This window comes from Oncorhynchus masou, unplaced genomic scaffold, assembly GCF_036934945.1.
Source record: "Oncorhynchus masou masou isolate Uvic2021 unplaced genomic scaffold, UVic_Omas_1.1 unplaced_scaffold_1220, whole genome shotgun sequence".
Lineage (NCBI taxonomy): Eukaryota > Metazoa > Chordata > Actinopteri > Salmoniformes > Salmonidae > Oncorhynchus > Oncorhynchus masou.
Genome location: NW_027001998.1, coordinates 171105 through 178549, shown reverse-complemented (window position 1 = coordinate 178549; position 7445 = coordinate 171105).

Here is a 7445-nt window from a genome sequence, read left to right as displayed (position 1 = left end):
GGATGGATTGGGCTAGCAGGACGGATGGATTGGGGTGGGTTAGTGGGATGGATTGGTGTAGGCATGGGTTAGTGGGATGGATTGGGTGTAGGCATGGGTTAGTGGGATGGATTGGTGTAGGCATGGAGTTGAGTGGGATGGATTGGTGTAGGCATGGGTTAGTGGGATAGACTGGTGCAGGCATGGGTTAGTGGGACGGAGTAGGATGGATTAGTGTAGGCATGGGTTAGTGGGATGGTAGGTTAGTAGGATGGATTGGTGTAGGCATGGGTTAGTGGGATGGATTGGTGTGGGTTAGTGGGATGGGATTGGTGGCACGGGTTAGTGGATGGATTGGTGTAGGCATGGGTTAGTAGGATGGATTGGTGCAGGCATGGGTTAGTGGGGATGGATTGGTGTGGGTTAGGCACGGGTGTGGGTTAGTGGGATGGATTGGTGTAGGCATGGGTTAGTGGGATGGATTGGTGTAGGCATGGGTTAGTGGGATGGATTGGTGTAGGCATGGGTTAGTAGGATGGATTGGTGTAGGCATGGGTTAGTAGGATGGATTGGTGTGGGTTAGTGGGATGGATTGGTGTAGGCATGGGTTAGTAGGATGGACTTGGTGTAGGCATGGGTTAGTAGGATGGATTGGTGTAGGCATGGGTTAGTGGGATGGATTGGTGTAGGCATGGGTTAGTGGGATAGATTGGTGTAGGCATGGGTTAGTGGGATGGTTGGTGTAGGCATGGGTTAGTGGGATGGATTGGTGCAGACATGGGTTAGTGGGATGGATTGGTGTAGGCATGGGTTAGTGGGATGGATTGGTGTAGGCATGGGTTAGTGGGATGGATTGGTGTAGGCATGGGTTAGTGGGATGGATTGGTGTAGGCATGGGTTAGTAGGATGGATTGGTGCAGGCATGGGTTAGTGGGATGGATTGGTGTAGGCATGGGTTAGTGGGATGGATTGGTGTGGGTTAGTGGGATGGATTGGTGTAGGCATGGGTTAGTGGGATGGATTGGTGTAGGCATGGGTTAGTGGGATGGATTGGTGCAGGCATGGGTTGATGCATGGATTGGTGTAGGCACGGGTTGATGGGATGGATTGGGACGGCATGGGTTAGGGGGATGGATTGGTGTAGGCATGGGTTAGTGGGATGGATTGGTGTAGGCATGGGTTAGTGGGATGGATTGGTGTAGGCATGGGTTAGTGGGATGGATCAGTGTAGGCATGGGTTAGTGGGATGGATTGGTGTAGGCATGGGTTAGTGGGATGGATTGGTGTGGGTTAGTGGGATGGATTGGTGTAGGCATGGGTTAGTGGGATGGATTGGTGTAGGCATGGGTTAGTGGGACTGCGCAGGGTGTGGGTTAGTGGGATGGATTGGGTGTAGGCATGGGTTAGTGGGATGGATTGGTGTAGGCATGGACTGCGGGATGGATTGGTGTGGGTTGGTGGGATGGATTGGTGACAGACTGGGTTAGTGGGATGGATTGGTGTAGGCATGGGTTAGTGGGATGGATTGGTGTAGGCATGGGTTAGTGGGATGGATTGGTGTAGGCATGGGTTAGTGGGATGGATTGGTGCAGGCATGGGTTAGTGACGGATGGTTAGTGTAGGCATGGGTTAGTGGGATGGATTGGTGTGGGTTAGACGGATGGATTGGTGTAGGCATGGGTTAGTGGGATGGATTGGTGTAGGCATGGGTTAGGATAGGACTGGATTGGTGTAGGGTTAGTGGGATAGATTGGTGTGGGTTGAGTGGGATGGACTGGTGCAGGCATGGAGTTGGTAGGATGAGTAGGATGGATTGGTGCAGAGCATGGGTTAGTGGGATGGATTGGTGTAGGCATGGGTTAGCAGGATGGACTGGTGTAGGCATGGGTTGGTAAGTTGACGGTGCAGGCATGGGTTAGTGGGATGGATTGGTGTGGGTTAGTAGGATGGATTGGTGTGGGTTAGTGGGATGGATTGGTGTAGGCATGGGTTAGTGGATGGATTGGTGCAGGCATGGGTTAGTGGGATGGATTGGTGTAGGCAGGGACGGATGGATTGTAGGCATGGGTTAGTAGGATGGATTGGTGTAGGCATGGGTTAGTGGGATGGATTGGTGTAGGCATGGGTTAGCAGGATAGACGGATGTGGGTTAGTAGGATGGATTGGCGTAGGCATGGTTGGTGGGATGGATTGGTGTAGGCATGGGTTAGTGGGATGGATTGGTGTAGGCATGGGTTAGGGATGGATTGGTGTGGGTTAGTGGGATGGATTGGTGTAGGCATGGGTTAGTGGGATGGATTGGTGTAGGCATGGGTTAGTAGGATGGATTGGTGTGGTTAGTAGGATGGATTGGTGTAGGCATGGGTTAGTGGGATGGATTGGTGTAGGCATGGGTTAGTGACGGATGGATTGGGTAGGATGGATTGCAGGATGGAATTGGTGGAGTGGGATGGATTGGTGTAGGCATGGGTAGTGGGATGGATTGGTGTAGGCATGGGTTAGTGGGATGGATTGGTGGGGTTACGGGATGGATTGGTGAGGCATGGGTTTAGTGGGATGGATTGGTGTAGGCATGGGTTGATGGGATGGATTGGTGACGGATGGATTGGTGTAGGCATGGGTTAGTGGGATGGATTGGTGTAGGCATGGGTTAGTGGGATGGATTGGTGCAGGCATGGGTTAGTGGATGGATTGCGTGAAGGCATGGGTTAGTGGGATGGATTGGTGCAGGCATGGGTTAGTGACGGATTGGTGTAGGCATGGGTTAGTGGGATGGATTGGTGTGGGTTAGTGGATGGATTGGTGTAGGCATGGGTTAGTGGATGGTTGCGTAGGCATGGGTTAGTGGGATGGATTGGTGTAGGCATGGGTTAGTGATGGATTGGTGTGGGTTAGCAGGGACGGATTGGTGTAGGCATGGGTTAGTGGGATGGATTGGTGTAGGCATGGGTTAGTGGGATGGATTGGTGTAGGCATGGGTTAGCGGGATGGATTGGTGTGGGTTAGTAGGATGGATTAGTGCAGGGCAATGGGTTAGTGGGATGGATTGGTGAGGATCATGGGTTAGTGATGGATTGGTGTAGGCATGGGTTAGTGACGGATGGCATTGGTGTGGGTTAGTGGGATGGATTGACGGCATGGGTTAATGACGGACTTGGTGCAGGGCATGGGTTAGTGGGATGGATTGGTGTGGGTTAGTGGGATGGATTGGTGTAGGCATGGGTTAGTGGGACGGATTGGTGTAGGCATGGGTTAGTGATGGATTGGTGCAGTGGGATGGATTGGTGTAGGCATGGGTTAGTGGGATGGATTGGTGTAGGCATGGGTTAGTGGGATGGATTGGTGCAGGCACGGTTAGTGGGATGGATTGGTGTAGGCATGGATTGGATTGTAGGCATGGGTTAGTGGGACGGACTGGTGTAGGCATGGGTTAGTGGGATGGATTGGTGTAGGCATGGGTTAGTGGGATGGATTGGTGTAGGCATGGGTTAGTGGGATGATTGGTGTAGGCATGGGTTAGTGGGATGGATTGGTGACGGATCATGCAGGTTAGTGGGATGGATTGGTGTAGGCATGGGTTGGTGGGACGGATTGGTGCAGGCATGGGTGGCCAGTGGGATGGATTGGTGTAGGCATGGGTTAGTGGGATGGATTGGTGTGGGTTAGGGCATGGGTTAGTGGGATGGATTGGTGTGGGTTGGTAGGATGGATTGGTGTAGGCATGGGTTAAGTAGGATGGATTGGTGTAGGCATGGGTTAGTGGGATGGATTGGTGTAGGCATGGGTTAGTGGGACGGATTGGTGTAGGCATGGGTTAGTGGGATGGATTGGTGTGTAGGCATGGGTTAGTGGGATGGATTGGTGTAGGCATGGGTTAGTAGGATGGACTGGTGCAGGCATGGAGTTATGGGATGGATTGGTGTGGGTTAGTAGGATGGATTGGTGTGGGTTAGTGGGATGGATTGGTGTAGGCATGGGTTAGTGGGATGGATTGGTGTAGGCATGGGTTAGTGGGACGGTTGGGTAGGCATGGGATTAGTAGGATGGCATTGGTGTAGGCATGACGGTTAGTAGGATGGATTGGTGTGGGTTAGTGGGATGGATTGGTGTAGGCATGGGTTAGTGGGATGGATTGGTGTAGGCATGGGTTAGTGGGATGGATTGGTGTGGGTTAGTGGGATGATTGGTGTAGGCATGGGTTAGCAGGATGGATTGGTGTAGGCATGGGTTAGTGGGATGGATTGGTGTAGGCATGGGTTAGTAGGATGGATTGGTGTGGGTTAGGCATGGGTTGGTGATGGATTGGTGTGGCATGGGTTAGTGGGATGGATTGGTGTAGGCATGGGTTAGTAGGATGGATTGGTGTGGCATGGGTTAGTGGGATGGATTGGTGTAGGCATGGGTTAGTGGGATGGATTGGTGTGGGTTAGTGGGATGGATTGGTGTAGGCATGGGTTAGTGGGATGGATTGGTGTAGGCATGGGTTAGTGGATGGATTGGTGTAGGCATGGGTTACTGGATTGGTGTAGGCATGGGTTAGTGGGATGGATTGGTGTAGGCATGGGTTAATGGGATGGACTGGTGTGGCATGGGTTAGTGGGATGGATTGGTGTAGGCATGGGTTAGTGGGATGGATTGGTGCAGGCATGGGTTAGTGGGATGGATTGGTGTAGGCATGGGTTGAGTGGGATGGATTGGTGTAGGCATGGGTTAGTGGGATGGATTGGTGTAGGCATGGGTTAGTGGGATGGATTGGTGTAGGCATGGGTTAGTGGGATGGATTGGTGTAGGCATGGGTTAGTGGGATGGATTGGTGCAGGCATGGGTTAGTGGGATGGATTGGTGCAGGCATGGGTTAGTGATGGATTGGTGTAGGCATGGGTTAGTGGGATGGATTGGTGTAGGCATGGGTGAGTGGGATGGATTGGTGTAGGCATGGGTTAGTAGGATGGATTGGTGTGGGTTAGGCATGGGTGTAGGCATAGTGGGATGGATTGGTGTGAGGCATGGGTTAGTGGGATGGATTGGTGTGGGTTAGTGGGATGGATTGGTGTAGGCATGGGTTAGTGGGATGGATTGGTGTAGGCATGGGTTAGTGGGATGACTGGTGCAGGCATGGGTTAGTGGGATGGATTGGTGTAGGCATGGGTTAGTGACGGATGGATTGGTGTAGGCATGGGTTAGTGGGATGGATTGGTGTAGGCATGGTTAGTGGGTTAGTGGGATGGATTGGTGTAGGCATGGGTTGATGTGGGATGGATGGATTGGTGTAGGCATGGGTTAGTGGGATGGATGTGGCATGGGTTAGTGGGATGGTTGGTGCAGGCATGGGTTAGTGGGATGGATTGGTGTAGGCATGGGTTAGTGGGATGGATTGGTGTAGGCATGGGTTAGTGGGATGGATGTGGGTTACGGGATGGATTGGTGTAGGCATGGGTTAGTGGGATGGATTGGTGTAGGCAGGGTTAGTGGGATGGATTGGTGCATGGGTTGGGATGGATTGGTGTAGGCATGGATGGGATGGATGGTGTAGGCATGGGTTAGTGGGATGGATTGGGTTAGTGGGATGGCATGGGTTAGTAGGGATTGGTGCATGGGTTAGTAGGATGGATTGGTGTAGGCATGGGTTAGTGGGATGGATTGGTGTAGGCATGGGTTAGTGGGATAGTTGGTGTAGGCATGGGTTAGTGGGATGGATTGGTGCAGGCATGGGTTAGTGGGATGGATTGGTGTAGGCATGGGTTAGTGGGATGGATTGGTGTAGGCATGGGTTAGTGGGATGGATTGGTGTGGGTTAGTGGGATGGATTGGTGTAGGCATGGGTTAGTGGGATGGATTGGTGTGGGTTAGTGGGATGGATTGGTGCAGGCATGGGTTAGTAGGATGGATTGGTGCAGGCATGGGTTAGTGGGATGGATTGGTGTAGGCATGGGTTAGTGGGATGGATTGGTGTAGGCATGGGTTAGTGGGATGGATTGGTGTAGGCATGGGTTAGTGGGATGGATTGGTGTAGGCATGGGTTAGTGGGATGGATTGGTGTGGGTTAGTGGGATGGATTGGTGTAGGCATGGGTTAGTGGGATGGATTGGTGCAGGCATGGGTTAGTGGGATGGATTGGTGTAGGCATGGGTTAGTGGATGGATTGGTGTAGGCATGGGTTAGTGGGATGGATTGGTGTGGGTTAGTGGGATGGATTGGTGCAGGCATGGGTTAGTAGGATGGATTGGTGTAGGCATGGGTTAGTGGGATGGATTGGTGTAGGCATGGGTTAGTGGGATGGATTGGTGCAGGCATGGGTTAGTGGGATGGATTGGTGTGGGTTAGTGGGATGGATTGGTGTAGGCATGGGTTAGTAGGATGGATTGGTGTGGGTTAGTGGGATGGATTGGTGTGGGCATGGGTTAGTAGGATGGATTGGTGTAGGCATGGGTTAGTGGGATGGATTGGTGTGGGTTAGTGGGATGGATTGGTGTAGGCATGGGTTAGTAGGATGGATTGGTGTAGGCATGGGTTAGTGGGATGGATTGGTGTAGGCATGGGTTAGTGGGATGGATTGGTGTGGGTTAGCAGGATGGATTGGTGCAGGCATGGGTTAGTGGGATGGATTGGTGTAGGCATGGGTTAGTGGGATGGATTGGTGTAGGCATGGGTTAGTGGGATGGATTGGTGTAGGCATGGGTTAGTGGGATGGATTGGTGTAGGCATGGGTTAGTGGGATGGATTGGTGTAGGCATGGGTTAGTAGGATGGATTGGTGCAGGCATGGGTTAGTGGGATGGATTGGTGTAGGCATGGGTTAGTAGGATGGATTGGTGTAGGCATGGGTTAGTGGGATGGATTGGTGTAGGCATGGGTTAGTGGGATGGATTGTTGCAGGCATGGGTTAGTGGGATGGATTGGTGTAGGCATGGGTTAGTGTGATGGATTGGTGTAGGCATGGGTTAGTAGGATGGATTGGTGTAGGCATGGGTTAGTGGGATGGATTGGTGCAGGCATGGGTTAGTGGGATGGATTGGTGCAGGCATGGATTAGTGGGATGGATTGGTGTGGGTTAGTGGGATGGATTGGTGTGGGTTAGTAGGTTGGATTGGTGTAGGCATGGGTTAGTAGGATGGATTGGTGTAGGCATGGGTTAGTGGGATGGATTGGTGTAGGCATGGGTTAGTGGGATGGATTGGTGCAGGCATGGGTTAGTAGGATGGATTGGTGTAGGCATGGGTTAGTGGGATGGATTGGTGTAGGCATGGGTTAGTAGGATGGATTGGTGTGGGTTAGTGGGATGGATTGGTGCAGGCATGGGTTAGTAGGATGGATTGGTGCAGGCATGGGTTAAGTGGGATGGATTGGTGCAGGCATGGGTTAGTAGGATGGATTGGTGTAGGCATGGGTTAGTAGGATGGATTGGTGTGGGTTAGTGGGATGGATTGGTGTAGGCATGGGTTAGTGGGATGGATTGGTGTGGGTTAG